Raw genomic sequence first — 13,950 nt, forward strand, 5'->3', positions numbered from 1 at the left:
CTTTCTCAGGATGCTCCCAGGGCTCTCGGGGCATGTGCCTGTGGTCTATGCCCTCCTCTAACTCAAACATGAATTCCAGCCACGATGAAACTGGAGGTGGTGATGGTGCCTTGCTGTGTAACTTGGGGCAGGTTACTTAGTCTGTACTAGGTCTTCCTCAGGGCAAACCCTGAGTTTGTTGTGAGCCTGCAGGAGACAATGAATGAGTCGTGCTAACCACGGCGCCTGGCACGCAGTAAGCGCTCAGTAAATGCTGGGCGTGGGTAGTATTCCTCCTGTTGTTTTAACCGTTCCTGGTTAGCTTTTCAGAAGAGGGGTCTCTCACTCAGGAGTGGATCCTCCCTGGCTGAAGAGCCTCCAAGTGAGTTCTGGCCCCTTTGAGGTCTTGAGGCATCAAGAGAGGTCCCTCTGAAGGGACAAGATGGGAGAGCAGGAGGCAGGCAGCTTAAGGAAGCAAGCTCTCCTGATGGATGTTAGCTTGTATTCCCAGGAAACCAGGCACAGGGAGATCTTTCCAGAAGCCCAGAAGCTGCTTTCAAAGTGCAGACTGCACTGCCATCTGCTGGCCATGTCTTGGAGTGGTAGGCTTGAAGGAACTTAGGTAACTACTTAATATCCGGGAGATAGGCAGGGACTCTCGGGGTCTCCCTTAAATGTGTTGCAGATATCCCTGGATCTGGAAGACACTCTTTCCAATTTGCTCAAATCTGCTAAATTCATGATCGATGGCATGTTCTTCTGTGACTCGCTCCAGCATTTGTCTCTGCTTCTGCTGTGGCTGCTGACACAGGCAGGCAGGTTCCTGGCCCACGCAGGCGCCCAGGGGTCCTGGGGTATTCGCGTGTTTATCGAGTCCCTCAGGGGATCCTCTGCAGGCAGTCCAGTGCGCCCCACCTCTTCCTGTGAGGGCACCCCATTTTTAGGTTGTGAACAAAAATATTCAAAGGATGTGACGAACTGAGATGTGCTCACGCCCCAAAACCCCTAACCTAAATCTAATTATGAGGAAACATCAGGCAAACCTAAAGAGAGTGACTGACTGGCTTGTACTCTTCAAAAATGTCAAGGTCATGAAGGACAAAGAAAACTAGGGAACTGTTTCAAACTCAAGCAGACGAAGAAGACAGGACAACTGAATGCAAGATATGTTCCAAGACTTTTTCTCGTGCTGTACAGGATGTCATGGGCCAACTGACAAAATCTGAATATGGTCTTCCAATATAACAGTATCGTATCACTGTCAATTTCATGACTTTGATCACTGTTCTGTGACTATATAAGAGAACGTCCTTGCTTTTAGGGAACACACACCTAAGTATTTAGGGGTATAGGGCCACCAGGCCTGCATCTGATTTGCAAACAGTTCAGGAGGAAAATATATATATATATACATGCATGTATAGTCTTGGTGGAGGGTGTTCAGGAATTCTTTGTACAGTTTTGCAACTTTTCTAACAGCCTGAAATTATACTCAAGTATGTTCAAAATTTTTCTCACAGCCCTCCTGAGACAATAAAGGGCGGCATGATGCCGCCCTAGGTTCAGGTAGGCACCCCAGCAGGAACACCTCACAGCTCGTAGCTACACTTGCGGTGAGCAGAGCAGAACACATAGGGATTTGTGCAACCACCATTCTGTGCATCCACAGCCACTGTGACATTGTGTGCTAACTATACTTTGTTAAAAATCAATTAATGAAGTAAAACAGGAACACCCCAACTTTTTATAGATCCCCCCGGAAGGTGCCAGGTATGTCCTAATAACTTTTCGAGGCTTACCCCGTTTATCCTCACAGCGATCCCATGGGAGAGATGCTATCATTCCCCCTCAATTTTCAGATCAGGAAATCTTCACTCCAGACAGCTATGTGCCAAGATCACACAGCTAGGAAGTGATGAAACTGGGATCCAGGGTCCTAAAAACCCAACTAGCAGCAGGTAGGGTCCACAACACTAGATGACTCCAGGCCACCTCACTACTGAAAGGACCAAGGCCCACTCCGGTGGCTGCCACATTGGACCCTACGATCTCAGCCGAACTTGCCTGGCCCTTGGCTCTGCCTCTGCTCACGTCCTTGCTCCTTCTCACTGCCTCCAATATTCCTCCCCTACTTCCTCTTCCGAGCTGACCCACCTCCTCCCCCACAGTTCCTTCCACGTCTCTCCCCGGGAGGGATCTCTCCCTCTTCTACTGTCCTACCATCCTATGGCATCCCTCTCTCTCTGAGACTCTCCCACCCTCCATCTCCCACTATAATTCCTTTGGCAGAGGCAGAAGAATGTAGTTATTGCTGGCTCTAGCTATGCACTCAGGTCTGGAGTCAAAGCCCAGTTCTGCCATTGATTGGCTGTGTGATCTTGGGCAAGTCGCTTCACCTCTCTGAGCATCTTATAAGTAAGACAGAGCTATTATAACCCAACTCATTATGAAGAGAAAGTGAGCCAAGCTCTACAAAACCTTTCATATAACATCTGGCAAGTGGTGAGTGCTCAGTAAATATTAGCTCCGATTCCTATGTCCTTTTTCTGTAATGACCGTTTTAAATTTTTCGGGTAAATTCGTTATAAGCAGGTGTCATAATTTTATTTCAATCTTGCCACAGAGCGAAGTCACAGTTCCTTCTTGTTAAGAGCATTTAGCAGGAAAAGCGAATGGTTGGATAATCACTATTAAACTGAATACAAGACAAAGAATGTCTAATAATCAGCTGAATGTGTGGGTAGCTGATTTCCCCAAAGACGTTTTAATCTTGTTAAAGTTTATCAGAAAATTGCTTAAGCAGTTATCAGGAATGCTAATTTCCTCCCACAAGGAGGCTGTGCATTACATCAAGTGAGAGAGTTCTACACCAGACCGTGATTGGGGCACTCTCTTCTTAATCACACCCATAATCATCAAGGCTGACATTTCTCGAGGCCTCACTATGCACCCAGCCTGGAGCTGTGTCCCAGGCCTTGCAGATCCTGGTAGCAGATCCTGGGTGCATTTCAGCATTGCCCACCTGCTCCCATGGAGCACGGTCCCACTTAGTTCTGGGTCAGACTGTGCGGGCAGCTGCTAATCGCTGATGGAATGGGTACAAGGGGGTAGTGGCCATCATGCCCCAGGTCTTTGTGCAATGTGGGGCACACACCCTGTCCCACCCTCCATGCCACCAAGATGGAAATAAATGGCTTTCTGAAAGTAGAAACCACCCACTGTACCCCCAATTTAATGGGGTCTTAAGTAGGTGCTATTCGGGAAAGTGTGATGTGGTTAGGCTTTCTGGTCCAATATCGTCCACTGGGGCCTTTGTCAGCTAGATGACAAGGTGCTTTATTCTGGCCTCAGAGCCCAGCAAAGCAACCCAGGGCTCATTACCAAGCATGGATGCCTTTTCTCTGACAGACAATAAAGAGTTGGATCCAAGTTGCTCGTTAGCTTCTTTCGGGATTTGTTGGACATCTTGCTACTGTATGAACAAACAGATGGACTCGGCTCTTGGCTGTAAGGATATTTTGGAAGGAGCAGATCTGCCTGCCCATTGTGAAGAGCAAAACACCGTATCTGAATGGGGTGCGCTGTGTCCAAGGTAGTTGGGGATGTGGTCAGTGGTCCTCAGAGTGTGGTCCCCTGACCAGCAGCATCAGCATTACCTGAGAACTTGTTAGAAATGGGAATTCTTGGTCCCCACCCCAAACCTACTGAGTCTCAAACTCCAGAGTGGGGGCCCAGAAATCTGTATTTTAACAAGCGGTCTAGGTGGCGTGGATGCATATCGCAGCTGGAGTGGAGTCAGGCTATCTATCTACTCTGCTTTTCCTCTTCACTCACTTCCTACCATCCTCTCTTCCTTCCTATCTTCTCTCATCCGTCCTCCCCTCTAAACCAACACCTTCTCAGAAGCCCCTAGGGTTCCATCTAAACACCCCAGCTGGGTTGTGAGACCCCGTGGGCCACAAGGAAGATGGGAGATCATGACCAAGCTCCAGAAAACAGTCACGTCCTCCCGGGTGAATGTTGGTGCGCAAACCCGTGTGGATAAACTAGAAAACGTTGTGATGGACATCGGAGGCCATGGCTCCATGTGCTTCTGAGGCAGAAACGAGACCAGGCCAGAGTCTGGACCCCGTGCTGTCCTGGAGCCAGCCTTAGCTTCCTAGGAATGTTTGGAGTAAAATGGCTTAAGCAAAGAACTGCAACCAGAAGAAACTAAGAAGTAGCCGCCAGCAACCACAGAGAAGCCAGAAGCAATGGAGCCATTCAGAGAAAAACACAACACACAGCCGTAGGACAGATCTTTTGAAATATATCAGCATTTTCTAAAGACTCAAATGGATTTTCTGCAGAGTTGGGGGCTGATATTCAGTGGATGTTCAAGGAGACAGTGACTCCTGAAGGCTGAAGAACTAGAGACACTCATGCGCAAAAAGATGCTACGGTTGATTCTTTCAACAAACATTTGCCAAGGGCACCTGGGTGGCTCAGTTAGTTAAGCATCTGCCTTCTGCTCAGGTCATGATCCGAGGGTCCCGGGATCGAGCCCCACATCGGACTCCTTGCTCAAGCCTGCTTCTCCCTCTCCCTCTGCTCCTCCACTCACACTCTCTTTCTCTCTTTCTCAAATAAATAAAATCTTTAAAAATAAAGCAATAAATAAAAATAAATATTTGCCGGGCGCCTGGGTGGCTCAGTTGGTTAAGTGACTGCCTTCGGCTCAGGTCATGATCCTGGAGTCCCTGGATCGAGTCCCGCATCGGGCTCCCTGCTCGGCAGGGAGTCTGCTTCTCCCTCTGACCCTCCCCCCTCTCATGTGCTCTCTCTCATTCTCTCTGTCTCAAATAAATAAATAAAATCTTTAAAAAAAATAAAAAAATAAAAATAAATAAATATTTGCCAAGTGCCAACAGGTCAGCATGGTGCATGCTGGATTGTAAGCAGAGGACAAATCTAATACCTCACTCTGGTACTGGAGTCCCTTCTGGTAAGCTCTGCAGCCGGCTCCTCGGCTCCTCGTGTGGCTGGGTCTGCTCAGACCCCTCAAGATCCTAGAGCATCTCAGGGAAACTAAATTCCAAGGCCCCCTGCTATGAACTGAATTGTGTCCCTTCAAAATTCATATGTTGAGGGCGCCTGGGTGGCTCAGTGGTTAAGCGACTGCCTTCGGCTCAGGTCATGATCCTGGAGTCCCGGGATCAAGTTGCGCATCAGGCTCCCTGATCGGCGGGGAGTCTGCTTCTCCCTCTGACCCTCCTCCCTCTCATGCTCTCTGTCTCTCATTCTCTCTGTCTCAAATAAATAAATAAAATCTTAAAAAAAAATTCATATGTTGAAACCTAACCCCCAATGTGACTGTATTTGGAGTAAAGAAGTAATTAAGGTAAAATGAGGTCTCAGGGTGGAGCCCTGATCCAGTAGGATTAGTGTCCTTACAAGAAGAGACACCATTGAGGTCTCTCTCTCTCTCTGTCTACTATGTGAGGACACAGTGGGAAAGTGGCCGTCTGCCAGCCAGGAAGAGAGCCCCCACCAGAAACCAAATTGGCTACCACCTTGACCAGGACTTCCAGCCTCCAGAACCGTGAGAAAATAAATTCTGTTGTTTAAGCCACCCAGTCTCCAGTATTTTGTTATGACAGCCCAGCTGACTTAGACACCCCCCATCCCCCAGCCGCCCAACCCACCAAGCTGTCCCGTTGTCCTACATGTACTACAGGTTAGCGCCGGGAACTGTCCCAGAGGAGGGCTGAATTGCAAGCAGGGTCAATGATTCCCTCCTTGTCTTCCGTGTTCCCACTAATCCACCTTCCCCCTCCAAACTTGAGTCCAGAGAAGGGAAATTAGGACACCCATCTTAGCCTTTCATCTCCTGCTTCGCTGTCCTTCTCCTTCCTCAAACTCCAGAGGTCAAGAAGGTGACAGGCTTTTCTTTTGTGGCTCCTAATTACACCTTCTTTCTTCCTGGCACCAGCTAAGCCTTAATGGTGGACAACGTACCTACTCCACGTCCCTGAAAAATTCAACTGGGACAGATTCTCCAAGTTTGCTTCCTGATACAGGAATTTGGAGAACTCGCCTTGCAAGGCTATTGTCCTGTTGTATAATTCGATTTTTGAATGGCAAAAGTTGGTGCTGTGGTGTCTCTTGGCATTTTTTCTGGAACAGATTTGAATCTCTGCCTGGCCCAAAAGATATCTAGGGTGTAATGGAGAAAAAGATTAGGGCTAGGAAAGACAAAAGAGAAAAGCACATCGAAATAAAAAGACTACTCCATTTTAAGTATATATATATATATATATATATATATATATACACACACACACACACACACACATATATACACATACACACATTTTTTTAACAAAAAATGACATCATGTTTTATATACTTCTGTGCTCCTAGCTTCATTCAACTAAAAGTATGTCCTTGCCTTTCATATTGGCACATAGAGATAGCTCTCATTCTCTGTCTCTACCTCCACGGTCCCAGCCGCCAACATAGCTCCTCTAGGCCACTGCCTCAGTCTCCTACCCGGCCACCCTGCTCTCACTCTTGTCCGGCCATAGTCTGCTTTCCAAATAGGAAAGAAGATCTTTAAAAAAATAAAGACAGCAATAAGACAAAACTCCCGCTAAGAACAACTGGAGAAGGGAGATAAAATATTAAAAAAACACTATTTTTAAAGACATCCAAGAGCTTTGAAGTCCAAAAGCACTAGAGGGATTGAGTGGTGGTGATGGGGAGAACTGCAGCCCCTTCAGAAGAGGTTGGCTGAGCCTGTGCCCCACCCTTTCTTGCTGAGACCACGGTCAGTCTCACATGGGCTGGAGGCTGCAGATCTGGGTTTGACTCCTGATAAGAGTCCAAAACATGTTAAATTCTACCTGTGGCTCATGTTACATTTTTTTAAAAGATATTATTTATTTGAAAGAAAGCGAGAGAGAGAGAGAGCACAAGCAGGGGGAGTGGCAGGCAGAGGCAGAGGGAGAAGTAGACTCCCCGCTGAGCAAGGAACCTGATTCGGGACTCAATCCTGGGACCCCGGGATCATGACCTGAGCCGAAGGTAGAAGCATAACCGACTGAGCCACCCAGGCGTCCCTATGTACTTTGTTTTATAACAGCTTTATCGAGATGTAATTCACATACCATAAAATTCACCCCTTTCAAGTGTATAATTCAGTGTTTTTTGGTATTTAGTACAAACATCACCATTATCTAATTCCAGAACTCCTTCATCACCCCCAAAAGAAATACCCATAACTGTGAGTAACATAAAACAACTCTGAGCCTAAAACAACTCTGAGCCTTTTAATGAGTTCAGAACTTTTCTGTGTGGGGGCTCCTGGAACTATTAAAAACTGAAGCAATTCTAGGGCGCCTGGGTGGCTCAGTTGGTTAAGCGACTGCCTTCGGCTCAGGTCATGATCCTGGAGTCCCTGGATCGAGTCCCGCATCGGGCTCCCTGCTCGGCAGGGAATCTGCTTCTCCCTCTGACCCTCCCCCCTCTCATGTGCTCTCTGTCTCTTTCATTCTCTCTCTCTCAAATAAATAAATAAATAAATCTTCAAAAAAAATTGAAGCAATTCTAAATAGGTTTACAGGTTTGATTTACAAAATGTCTAAAAATTTAGATACTTACATTTAACATAGAAACGCTATTAAAATATATAAGAATGCCATGAAAAATAACCGTGCTTAGGTAAGTATGGGATCTGTTTTTTAAACATTACTTCCCAGTGCACCGGAGGCAATACTAGTCCAGTAAGGAGATGCAAATTCATCTTTGCAGATTAGCTTCCTGAGAGTTCAAATCAAGCGGCCCCTGGAGAAAAGAGGCCCAATCAAGTATGACTGTTTTCCCACCGCTGCCCACCCCTAGCATCCGAGGTCTTGCTAAGGTTATTTTGGGATTATGGAATACTTTGTTAAAGGGTATAAATGCAGACCCAAAAAATACACCAAAAAGGAATGATGTTTATTAAAAATCAGGGGAACACCTAATTTTTCTATTTGGGAGACGATGTGATGAGTCTTGCCCACCCCTCCTTAGAGCAAGGCCAATCTTCTCAATCCGATATGCCCAGAGGCCCCTTCTCCACAAGCTTCACATGTTCCTTTACTGAGAAGATAAAAGGAATGAAGAGATTGGAGCCTCTCTGGGGTAATGGACTGCGGTAACTGGTCTCCAAGCGGAGCCAACCTCTCTCCCCGGGTCAAAGTCAGGCCTTGTGGGGTTTAGGTTTTGTCCTAAGAAATATGGAGAGTCACCAAAGTGTCTTTAACAAGATTCACTTTTTTTAAAGGATGGTTCTGGCTGCGATGTGGCAAATGGGCTACAAGGAGCAAGAAGGGAATCGGGGAGACTAGGTAAGAAGTTCTTTGTCGTGGTCCAGGTAGAGACATAGGGGAAGCTTGGACAAGCAATAGTAATGGCAAGGAGTGTTTCCCTTCTGGACACCAGCGCTGCCAGGACTTGCTAATGAATTGGAGTGGGGTCTGATGGGAAGAAGATCCTTAAGTACGTGGCTTAATTACTGAACGGACGTGTGAAGGAGCCCTTTGAGATGCCTACCAGACACCCACATGGAAATGTTGGGTAGAAATTTGGTGCTGTGAGTCTGGAGCCCAGGAGAGAGATAGGAGCTGGAAATAGAACATGAGCCTTACACATATAGAAGATATTTAAAGCTAGGGGTGCCTGAGTGGCTCAGTTGTTTAAGCGACTGCTTTTGGCTCAGGTCATGATCCTGGAGTCCCAGGATCGAGTCCCGCATCGGGCTCCCTGCTCAGCGGGGAGTCTGCTTCTCCCTCTGACTCTCCCCCTCTCATGCTCTCTATCACTATCTCTCTCAATAAATAAATAAAAATCTTAAAAAAAAAAAAAAGAAGATATTTAAAGCCAAGAGACTAGATGAGGTTACCCAGGAATGAGAAAAGAGAGGAAGGCCCAAGCCAGAGCCCAGAACACTCCAACATTTAGAGGTTGGGAGGAGGAGCAGGCCAAGGGCCCCGAGAAGAAAGGGTTAGTGAGGTAGGAGGGAGTGCAGAAGAAGGTATTGTCCCAGAAGCCAGGCAGGCAAATGTTTCAAGGAGGGAAGGGTCAACGGTCAAAGGCTACTCAGAGACTGGCCCAGATGGAGGATGAGAACTGACCACGGGCACGGAATGATGGAGGTGACTTCAGGGAGAACAGGGTCTGTGCAGTGATGGGGCTGAAACCGGACGGCTGTGAGTTTAGAGAAGAAGGAGAAAAACGTCGTGAGTCCAGGCAACTAACTTAGGAAAGGTTTCCCTTTGAGCTCCTAATTTCCTCTTCGCCCTTCCACTGGGCTCTGTGCCCAGGGGGCTGATCTGTGTGGACCACACCAATGGGCCCCTTACCCTCTGGCTTCCAAGGGGGTCTGGCAGGGTCTGGGAGGGAGAAAGATGAGCAGCAGGGTGTCCTCCCTTCTCCTGTGGTACCTGAGGTATAACAGCTCAGCTGTCCCCAGCTCCAGGTTCCTGCTCTGTCCCCTCTCTATATCTTGCCCTTTCCTTTGAAAACAGTCCCTTTGTAGATAAACCCTCCTCCAATTGTCCTAACGTTAAATATGTCCTCCATTTCCTGTTGAGACACTGATTCACATAAGCTATAAGCCAAGAATTGAGCAACTAGCTGAAAACCTTAAAAAAAAAAAAAAAAAAACTCTGTTATCATGAAAAATTTCAAGATATATTAGAGTAGAGAGAATATTAAAATAAACTCCCCAGGGACCCATAACTCAGCTTGAGCAATTAATTTCCTCTAATTTCCTCTAACTCCTGCCCACTCCCCACCACTGCCACTGGATTATTATTTTTTAAGATTTTATTTATTTATTTTATTTTGGGGGGAGCAGTGGGGAGGGACATAGGGAGAGGGAGAGAATCTCAAGCCAACTCCACTGAACACAGAGCCCGAGACCATGACCTGAGCCCAAACCAAGAGTTGGACACTCAACCAGCTGAGCCACCCGGGCAGCCCCTGGATTATTGTTTTTTTAAGATTTTATTGAGAGAGAGAGAGAGAGAGAGGGAACGGGAGAGAGAATTTGAAGCAGACTCTGCACTAAGCACAGAGTCTAGCACAGGGCTCGATTTCACCACTCTGAGATCTCTACCCGAGCCAAAATCAAGAGTCAGATGCTTAACTGACTGAGCCACCCAGGCGCCCCCCCACACTGGATAATTGTAAAGCAGATCCTGGACATCCTGGACATTCATCCATAAGTAGTTCAGTATGGGTCTCTAACAAAGTAAGCATTGTTTACATAACCACAATACCATTATCACACCTTAAAAGTTAATACTAAATTGGGGCACCTGTGTGGCTTTAGTCTGTTAAGCATCGGACTCTTGATTTCAGCTCAGGTCATGATCTCAGGGTCGTGAGGTCCGGGCTCCACGTTGAGCATGGAGCCTGCTTAAGATTCTCTCTCCCTCTCCCTCTGCCCCCCACCACTCCCCTGCTTGCACACGCGTGCTCTCTCTCTCTCTCTAAAAAAAAAGTTAATACTAAATCACAAATATCATCAAAATATCCAGTGAGTGTTCACATTTCCCCAATTGTCTCATAAATTTTTTTCCTACTCAGTGTGTACTAGGCTCCACACACCTAAGATCTAAAATCTTTCAGGGCTCCTAAGCTTCTAAGAGCCCCCTACATCTGCTTTTTCTCTTTCTCATCTTCTGGTTGAAGAAAACAGATCATTTGCCCTGTAGAATTTCCTATTTTCCTTTTTCTATGGGGTCTTTGAACATATATCACTTCCCCTGCACTTTCTGTAAATTATTAATAAGATTTAGAGGCTGGTCTGATTCAGATATGAGTTTGTGGCAAAAAAAAAAAAAATACTCCTAGGTGTCTCTGTGTACTTCTATTATATCAGGAGTTACACCCTACCTTTTGGGGTGCAATGAGCACACCTATCATCCAGATCTCAATTTCTAAATACCATTCTCCACTAAAAGGAGCCAGGCTCCTTAGAGAAAGGACTGATACCAAGGCTAAGGCAGGAGAAGTATGAAATGAATGTGAAGTATCTTCTTGCACCACAAAATAAGGACGTGCTCAAAGGATTATAGAGACGCATCGAAAGGACTGTACAAGTCAGCTTCAGTGGTCTCCCATTGGACACATCTGGGATAATCTGAGCATCAAAATAAATAACGATATTAATGAACTATAACCCACTGAATAAAGATCCATTGGTCCTTGGGACACCTGGGTGGCTCAGTGGGTTAAGCATCCGCCTTCAGCTCAGGTCATGATCCCAGGGTTGTGGGATCTAGTCCTGCATTAGGTTCCTTGCTCAGCGGGCAGCCTGCTTCTCCCTCTGCTAGGTGCTCCCCCTGCTTGTTCTCTCTCTCTTGCTCTGACAAATAAATAAATAAAATCTTTAAAAAAAAAGATCCATTAGTCCACATAGACATAGATAAGTAAGTAAATAAGAAGAAAATGTGCTTCCCTATAGTAGAATGTCAATGAATATGTAACTTTATGTTTTGGTAGTTTTTTATTTTGAAATAATTTAAAAGTCACACAAAAGCTACAAAAATAGAACAAAAACCTCCTATCTACATTTAACCAAGTTTCCCCAATTGTTAACAATCCCCTATATGTAGTTTAGCTACCAAAACATAAAGTTATTTTCTTACGGTCAAATTGTAATGTGCAAATTTCCACCCTCATTTCCCCACCAATGTCTCCTTGTGCACATGTGTTGGCAGAAATGTGAGAAAATATCCTTACAATAATTTCTTGGCAGTGAAATGAGTGGGTCAAAGTAACTTAAACTTAAATATGATCACATTGTCCTCTGTATTAGCTTCCTAGAGCTGCTGTAAAAAATAATGACAAACTTCGTGACTTATGACAACAGAAACTGATTCTCTCCCAGTTCTGGAAGTTTTAAAAACTGAACAATGTGGATGCTACCGAAAGTTAGCAATGTGGAGCCAAATGAGCACACTGTTGCTGGAGTGTACATTTGCATATTTCAGAGGGGTGTAGTGGATTGACCAATGTCCCTCCAAAATCCATGTTGGAACCTCAGGCTGTGACTGTATTTGGAAATAGGGTCTTTGCAAATGTAATTAAGGTAAGGATAGAGATGACATCATACTGGACTAGGTTGGGGCTTAAATCCAATGGGAATGTCCCTGTAAGAAGAGGAGAAGACACACAGAGAGACACACAAGGAGAAGGCCACATGGAGACAGGGGCAGAGACTGGACGGATGCTATCACAAGCCAAGGAACGCCAGGAGCCATGAAAAGCTGCAAGAGGCAAGTTAGGATCCTTCCCCAGAGCCTTTGGAGGGATCCTAGCCCAGCTGATACCGTGACTTCAGACTTCTGGCTTCCAGAGCTTCATACCTACCTTGAGCTGCCTTGATACCACCATGAGTGGGGGACGCAGTTATGAACAAACCAGACACAGTACCATCCCACCTTCCCCCAAGAAACTTAGAGTCTCATGGGAGGGCAGAAAATTAAAAATAATAAAAAATAAATTTTAGTCAGAATGGTTATAATCAAAAACACAAGAAATGACAGGTATTGGTGAGGATGTGGAGAAATAGGACACTTGTACATTGTTGGTGAGAATGCAAACCGGTGCAGCCACTGTGGAAAAGAGGATGGAGGTTCCTCAAAAAATTAAAAATAAAATTACCATATGATCCAGTAATTCCACTACTGGATATTTATCCAAAAAAAATGAAAACACTAATTCAAAAAGATATATGCACCCCTATGTTTATTTCAGCATTATTTACAAGAACCAAATTATGGAAGCAACTCAAGTGTCCATCGAGAGATGAATGGGTAAAGAAGATGTGGTATATACATATACACAATAGAATAGTACTCAGCCATAAAAAAGAATGAAATCTTGCCATTTGCAACAACATGGGTGAATCTAGAGTGTACAATGTTAAGCAAAATAAATCAGAGAAAGAAAAAGACCATTTGATTTCACCCATATGGGGAATTTAAGAAACAAAACAAATGAATGGGAAAAAAAGAGACAAAAACAGACTTGTATATAGAGAACAAACTGGTGGTTGCCAGAGGGGAGGTGTGGGGGAGGGGTATGAAACAGGTGAAGGGGATTAAGAGTCCACTTATTGTGATGAGCACTGAGTAATGTATAGAATTATTGAATCACTATGTTGTACACCTGAAACTAATAAACACTGTATACTAATTATACTGGAATTTTAAAAATAAATAAATTAAAATTTAAAGGTAGAAAACAAATTAAATATGAAGTGCAAGGAAGGGAATGGAGATTCTTCTTCATCAAGTATTGGCCCAGTAGCTCCTACCAGACCACCCTCCCTTATATAACAACCCTAAATGCTGGACAAAAAGGGCAGAACCCCTCTGAAGGCGCTGGATAGCAGTCCAAAGATGGGAGATGCCAGAGGGAAGTTAAAACTTGAAATAAGGGATCAGCACTGGCTGAGTTTCCCAATTTTTACAGCTTTTAATTTGAGGGAAAGCGACAGTCTTGCCAGTTTGAAGAACCTGAAGACAGAGTTTGGGGCAACCATAGTGGCTGAAAGTAAAGGAAGAATCCTCTTAGAAAAGGAGGAGCCTCAAATTCTGTGTATAAAGTCTGCCTAACTCTCTGGCTGACTCCTGCACCATATATGCATGAAAAATGCTGACTCTAAACAGTCCCAGTTATGGCTGAAATAATGAATTGAGATTTCAGCTCTTCCCAGCACAGAGAAGACCATTTAAGATCAACCAAAGTAACTGCCTGGAAAAAAGAAGAAAGAAAGAAAGAGAAAGAAAGAAAGAAAGAAAGAAAGAAAGAAAGGAAGGAAGGAAGGAAGGAAGGAAGGAAGGAAGGAAGGAAGGAAGAAAGAAAGAAAGAAAGGAAGGAAGGAAGGAAGAAAGAAAGAAAGAAAGAAAGAAAGAAAGAAAGAAAGAAAGAAAG

Source organism: Mirounga leonina, unplaced genomic scaffold (assembly GCF_011800145.1).
Source record: "Mirounga leonina isolate KUSES-001 unplaced genomic scaffold, KU_Mleo_1.0 Mir_150, whole genome shotgun sequence".
Taxonomy (NCBI): domain Eukaryota; kingdom Metazoa; phylum Chordata; class Mammalia; order Carnivora; family Phocidae; genus Mirounga; species Mirounga leonina.